Source organism: Tenrec ecaudatus, chromosome 9 (assembly GCF_050624435.1).
Source record: "Tenrec ecaudatus isolate mTenEca1 chromosome 9, mTenEca1.hap1, whole genome shotgun sequence".
NCBI lineage: Eukaryota > Metazoa > Chordata > Mammalia > Afrosoricida > Tenrecidae > Tenrec > Tenrec ecaudatus.
In genome coordinates, this window is record NC_134538.1 from 131,111,124 (window position 1) to 131,118,267 (window position 7,144).

The 7,144-nt window shown below is 39.6% G+C and overlaps 1 non-coding gene across 1 annotated transcript; it reads right to left on the minus strand.

Annotated features, from left to right (window-relative positions):
- Positions 1-3,775: 3,775 nt before the first annotated feature.
- Positions 3,776-3,982, minus strand: LOC142457517 (small nucleolar RNA SNORA73 family). The gene has a single exon (XR_012786239.1). It is a non-coding gene; the product is annotated as a small nucleolar RNA SNORA73 family (small nucleolar RNA).
- Between the last annotated feature and the right edge of the window lie 3,162 nt (positions 3,983-7,144).

Below are 7,144 nucleotides of genomic sequence, written 5' to 3' on the forward strand. Positions count from 1 at the left end.
GTAAAAGGAAATAGAGGAAATAATGAGGAAGCAAGGCATTTATAGAGATATAAACGTAGGTCTATGTACATATATTTATAGGTTAAGTATTAAAGTAGCAGATGGATATTGGGCCTCTACCCAAGTCCTCCCTCAACACAAGAACATTTTCTTCTAATAATCTGGCATTCTGTGATGCTCACCTTCCCGATACAATTACTAAAGACAAAATGGGTGCATAAGCTAATGTGGTGAGGAAAATTGATGGAGCCCAGGTATTACAAGATATAATGCCTGTGGTGTTAAAGGCCTGAAGTTGAACAAGTGACCATCTAGCAGGGAAGCAACAAAGCCCACATGGAAAAAGCACACCAACCCGTGTGATCACAAGGTATTGACAGGATCAGGTATCAGACATCAGAAGACTCAAAACAACCAATCATTTAGATGCAAATGAGGGGGGTCAGAGTGGAGACCCAAAGGCCATCTGTAGACAATTAGCTGTCCCCTCACAGTAGGGTCACAAGAAAGGGATGAACCAGGCAAGGTGCAGTATAGCACTGACTAAACACAACATTCTTCTCCCCTGCCACTATCATGACCTCAGTGCTAACAAATCAGGCTAGACCGGAGCATGTACACCGGTACAGATAAGAGCTGGAAACACAGAGAATCCATGACAGATAAACCCCTCGGGACCAATAATGAGAGTAGCGATACCAGGAGGGTAGGAGGAAGGTCCAGGGAGAGAAGGGGAACCAATCACAATGATTGACATACAACCACCACCCTAATCCCCTGAGAATGGACAACAGAAATGTGGGTTAAGGGAGACAACAGACGACGTAAAATATTAAAATAAAAATAATTTATTAAGTATTCATGAGGGTGGGAAGGTGGAAAAAATAAAGAGGAGGTGATACCAAGGGCTCAAGTTAGAAAGAAAATGTTTTGGAAATGATGACAACATATATAGAAATGTGCTTGATACAATTGATGTATGGATTGTTATAAGAGCTGTAAGAGTGCCCAATAAAATGATTTATTGAAATTAAAAATATAAAAACGTGCTGTCTTATTAGAAGTGTAAATCTGATATTAAAATTACCCATGTAGAGACTTCTATGTTTGAAGCCTGAAATCCCTCTTTAAACTAATTTCTACTAGGATGACATTTTTACAAAGAATGGTTCATATTAAAGCCACCTGTTACTAGTTTGAGTTGTGAAAACATGCGACTTGATCATTTATGAAATTAACAGAATCACAAATCCAAGGGAAAAAAGTAAATTGAAGTAAGGTAAAATGGAAGAAAACAAAGTAAATGTAATTTAACTCTAAGAAATTAAGATGAGAAAAGATCCACTTAGTAAAATTTAGTCAACTGACAGTGTGTTTAGAGCGAAGCATTTTTAAGCAACATGGGAGTCTTTAATGATGGTTTAAACATGTATGAGACCTTATTTCAGTGCCAGTTAAATATATACACATATTCATTCATTTATTCATATATATATGAAAACAAACAGTGCTACTAAAGAAGTCAGGAATGTTTTAGGACAATATGTTTCCAGGCATTTGAAGGAGAGTGTTCAAGGCTAAGAGAGTGGCACGTTCACAGTCACTGAGGAACATAGGCTTTTGAGTTAGAAAGCACAGTGGAGATCTTGCTGGAGTGGAAAGTGTAATTGGGGAGCTGAGAAAGGAGGAAGGGATGGCACCATAGAGGACTGGATCATGAAGGGTCTTGTCATGCTAAGGAATGGAAATTTTATCCTGAGCAAAGGGAACAGCTTAGCATTTAAATGGTAATATAACATCATGAGATTAACGTTTAAAAACATCCTCTGGGAACTGGATGGAATTGAATTCCTCTAGACCACAGAGGTTGAGACCCTGGAGAGCCTGGGCAGTTGTGGTGGTGGGCCTAGAGGAAAGAGCAGAGGCAAAATCAATAGGTCTTCACTCCAGATTGGATGAGGAATGGAGGCCAAGGTAGAAATTTATGATGCTGCTCACATTTGGGGCTTGGACAAATTTATATCTGATGGTATCATTCTTTGAATAATGGATTAATGAAAAGACAACAGATCTTTTCTGATTCTATTTCAGGCTGTCTCAACTCTATCAGACACAACATACTTTTAAAATATTTCTTTTGGTTTTTGTGATACATACACACACACATACAAACAAACATATATATTATATACACACACAAACAGTATGAGGGGGTACCACCCAAAAGAGGTAAAAAGCTCCACTGGGCAGAGTTGGGTTTTTTTTAATCATTTTATTGGGGGTTCATACAACTTTTATCACAATCCATACATACATCCATTGTATCAAGCATATTTGTACATTTGTTGCTATAATCATTCTCAAAACATTTGGTTTCTGCTTGAGCATTGATAGGTTTTTGTTTGTTTTTTTCCTTTTTTTAAACAATTTATTAGGGGCTCATACAACTCTTATCACATTTCATACATATACATACATCAATTGTATAAAGCACATCTGTACCTTCTTTGCCCTAATCATTTTTTTTCTCTTCTTTTCTTTTTTTACATTTTATTAGAGACTCATACAACTCTAATCACAATCCATACATATACATACATCAGTTGTATAAAGCACATCCATACATTCCCTGCCCCAATCATTCTCAAAGCATTTGCTCTCCACTTAAGCCCTTTGCATCAGGTCCTCTTTTTTTTTTTCCCCTCCCTCCCCTCTCCCCACTCCCTCATGTGCCCTTGGTAATTTATACATCGTTATTTTGTCATATCTTGTCCTATCCGGAGTCTCCCTTCCCCCCCTTCTCTGCTGTCCCTCTCCCAGGGAAGAGGTCACATGTGGATCCTTGTAATCAGTTCCCCCTTTCCAACCCACTCACCCTCCACTCTCCCAGCATCGCCCCTCACACCCTTGGTCCTGAAGGTATCGTCCACCCTGGGTTCCCTGTGCCTCCAGCCCTCATATGTACCCATGTACAGGGGCAGAGTTTTTATAGTGCACATTTTTCCCACTAGGTGAGCATCTAGCAACTCAGTCTGAGTTAGTGCATCCAGTGGGGTCACCTGGGAAGGTTCTCTCTGGGCACAGTGAAATTATTTTCAAGAAGGTAATTTCACTGGAACCTTGTTTTATTGTGATGGCCAATTAAAGAGAACAGCATGCAGTTTTGGAACTTTGTTCCTGCTTGGTAAAAATGCCACAGAAACTGTTGTGATGTTCAACCCAGTTTACAAGGACGGAGCTATGGGAAAAACTCAAGTTTATACGAATGGTTTTCTTATTTCAAAAAGGTAAAATGTCAATTGATGACAAATCTCACTCTGGACAACTGTCAACTTCCCAAACAGATGAAAATGTAAGTTCGCAGTACAGCTGGAGTTTATTCCACTAGGTCAGATTGTTAATCAAGCTTTTTATTTAGAGGTTCTGAAAAGATAGCGCAACAGTGTGTGACTAAAAAGGTATGATTTGTGGCAGACGGGACTGGTTTTGCCATCACAGCAATGCACCTGCTCACGCAGCCATCTCAGTGGGCCAGTTTGGGGCAAAAGAAACCCCAACAAAAACAGCATGCTTCTCTTGCCCCACACACCTTACTCACCTGACCTCACTCCATGGGACTTCTCTCTGTTTCCTCGAATGAAGAGGGACATGAAAGGACAGTGATTTGATGACATAGAAGAGGTGAAGGAAAAAAATGAGAAAGGTGCTGTCAGCCATCCAAACAGATGAGTTTGAAAAAAAAGTTTCCAAGAATGGAATTGCAGATTTTTTTTTGACATGTTTCCTGTATGGTTTGTCTCCTCAGTCATTGTCCACAGGACTCTGAGAAGCTGTAGGAATATGAAGGCGCAGACTCAAGGCCCGGCTTGATCTCCAATGTTGTGGCAAACGTCTGTCCATCATGGGGCCCTGGGCCCTGGGCTCCCCTATGCCCCCTGGACAGAGCCCGGGGAGAGTGATCGCTCGGGAGTATCCACGTTGGAAGGAATCGCAGATTTGACAAATGTATTAAGTGTAATGGAGAGTACTTTGTAGGCGATAAGGTTGTTGTTTTGTAGAAAACAAAAACAAAAAAACCCTCTAATCACAATAAAAGGTATATATACCAGGGGGTACCAAAAAATAAGAAAAGTAAAGAAATTTGTTTTTCAAAGCTATGTATCTCCATTTTGAAGCATGATTAAATGAAAGAACAATGAAGTAGTTAAATCTTTTTTTTCCAGTCTTTTTTTTTGTTTGCTTGTTAATAAATCATTTTATTGGAGGCTTTTACAGCTCTTATAACTATCCATGAATCCATTGTATCAAACACATTTGTACAGATGTTACCATCATCCTTTTCAACACATTTTCTTTCTACTTGAACCCTTGGTATCAGCTCTTCTTTTTTTTTCTTCTCTCCTCCACCCTCCTACCCTCATGAACCCTTGATAAATTATCAATTATTATTTTCATATCTTACACTGATCGCTGTCTCCCTTTACCCACGTTTCTGTTGTTTGTCACCCTGCAGGTGGGGTGGGGGTGGTATTATATGTCAATCATTGCCATCAGTTCTGCCTCCCCCCCGCCATCCTTTCCCCTAACCTCATGGTATCCCTTCTCTCATTACAGTTCCTGGTGGTTTTATCTGTCCTGAGTTCCGTGTGTCAAAAGCTCTTAACTATACCAGTGTACATGCTCTGGTCTAGCCAGATGTATAAGGTAAAACTTGGGTCATGATAGTGAGAGGAGTAAGCATTAAAGAAGTAGAGGAATGTTGTGTGTTTCACAGGTGCTATACTGCACCCTGGCTGGCTCATAGCTTCCTTGTGACCCTTCTATAAGGGGATGTCCAATTGTCTCAGAATTGGCTTTGGTCCTACACTCCGGCCCCCCTTGCTTGCATCTAATTATAGCAGTCAGCAGGACATTCCTACTAATCACAAAAGAAAAGAAGTGCGTAATAAAATTCAGGGCTGAGATACATAAGAGGGAAAACAAGAAAACAATAGAAAATAATAAATGCAGCTAAATGTTAGTTCTTTGACAGGATCAACAGATTTGAGAGACTGTTGGCAAGCCTAACCAAAATAAAAAAGGAAGGAACAAATTTCAATAGCCAGGATGAGGGATGAAACAGGGGACATTACAATCGATCCTAATGAAACTGAAAGGCTAATTACACAGTATTATGAAGGCCTGTACTCAAATGAATTCAACAGCTTGGAAGACATGGACAAATACTTGGAAAGACAATCCCCCTCTAGACTATCCCAGATGGACATCAAGAACCTCAACAGACCCATAACAATAGAAGAAATCGATAAGGTTACCAAGGGACTGACAACTAAAAAATCCCATGGGCCAGATGACTTCACAGGAGAATTTTACCAAGCATTCAGGGAAGAACTGACACCAATTCTATACAAACTCTTCCAGAGTCTAGAAAGGGACCGCAAACTCCCAAACTCTTCCTATGAAACTAGCCTAATACTGATACCTAAAGTAGCAAGGATCCCACAAGAAATGAGAACTACAGACCGATATCTGTAATGACCACTGATGTAAAAATCCTTCACAAAATATTGGCCAATAGAATACAAAAGGGTGATAAGGAATGTGATGAAGAATGTGATAATGAAGTTGAAATTGTTCTGGATGACGGGGAAGTTGAAATTGTTCTAGGTTTGCAATGAGAACAAAAGAAAACAGGATGATGCCAACTTTGTGTAATGGTCAGCTTAACTGCACAATATTTCACTTCTGTCCCCTGCAGCTTCTTAGAAAAGTCACATCCTGGTGCAAGCTAAAAGATGATGCAAAGTTCTGCGGTCTTTTTGTGTGCCCCAATAAACTGTTTGCCTATAAAAGCTTGTCCCCAGTTAAAGCTCATGTCCATACCCAGCACTTGACAGAGGCTGGTGTGGTCCCTCAGCACTGAGTCTGGGTTTGGACCCAATAACCCTCTTAAACTATACTCCATCTCTGTTTGTTTTGTTTATTCAACTACCTGCTTACAACAAAAAGTATATAAAACAAATAATTCATCATGACCAAGTGGGACTCATTCCAGGGATGCAGGGATGGTTCAACATCTGAAAGCCCTACAACATTATTTGCCACATTGACTAGAAAAATGATGAGAACAACATGATAATATCGATAGATGCAGAAAAAGCATTCGACAACATCTCCCATTCCTGTTTAAGACACTAGAGAAGGTAGGAATGGAAAGAAAATTCCTCAATGTACTAAAAGTCAAATATGAAAAACGAACAGCCCATGTGGAAGTCAATAGAGAAAAGATGAAAACATTCCCACTGAAAAAGAACGCCAGACAAGAGTGCCCCTTGTCCTCTCTTTTATTCAACATCAGACTGGAAGTCCTAGCTAACAGCATACGGCAAAGGACACGCATTAAATTAATTCATCTGGGGAAAGAAGAGGTGAAACTATCATTATTTGCAGATGATATGATTTTACATACTGAAAACCCCAAAAGCTCCACAAGAGAAGAGCTGGAAGTGTTAGAGGAATATGGCAGAGTGGCAGGATATAAGACCAACAAACAAATCTATTGGATGGCTATATGCACTAGACGAGATTACAGAAGATCAAAAAGTTAGTACCCCACATAATAGCAAAACACAAATTAAAGTATCTAGAGATATGTTTAACCAAGAAAACAAAAGATTTATAAGAGGAAAACTTCAAAAGACAATTCGAGAAACCAAAAGTGACCTCCACAAGTGGAAGAATGTCCCATGCTTGTGCATCAGAAGACTCAATATAGTAAAGATGTCAATCCTACCAAGGCACTGTATAAACTGCTACCCCAGTGCAAATACCAGCATCTTTTTCCTGGAATTGGAAAAACTGACTACTAAGTTTATATGGAGAAGGAAGAAGCCCAGAATTAGCAGAGAACTCCTCAAGAAGGACAAAGTTGGAGGACTCGCCTTACCTGACTTTAACACTTATTATACAGCCACAGTGATCATAACTGTGTGTTATTGGAATAATGACAGATACTCAGACCAATGGAAAAGAACAGAAAATCCAAAAATTTAATAAAAAAAAGGAAAACCATCAGCACTCAACATACAGACAACTGATCCTTGATAAGGACCAAAAAAATAGCAAATGGAATCGGACTCCATCT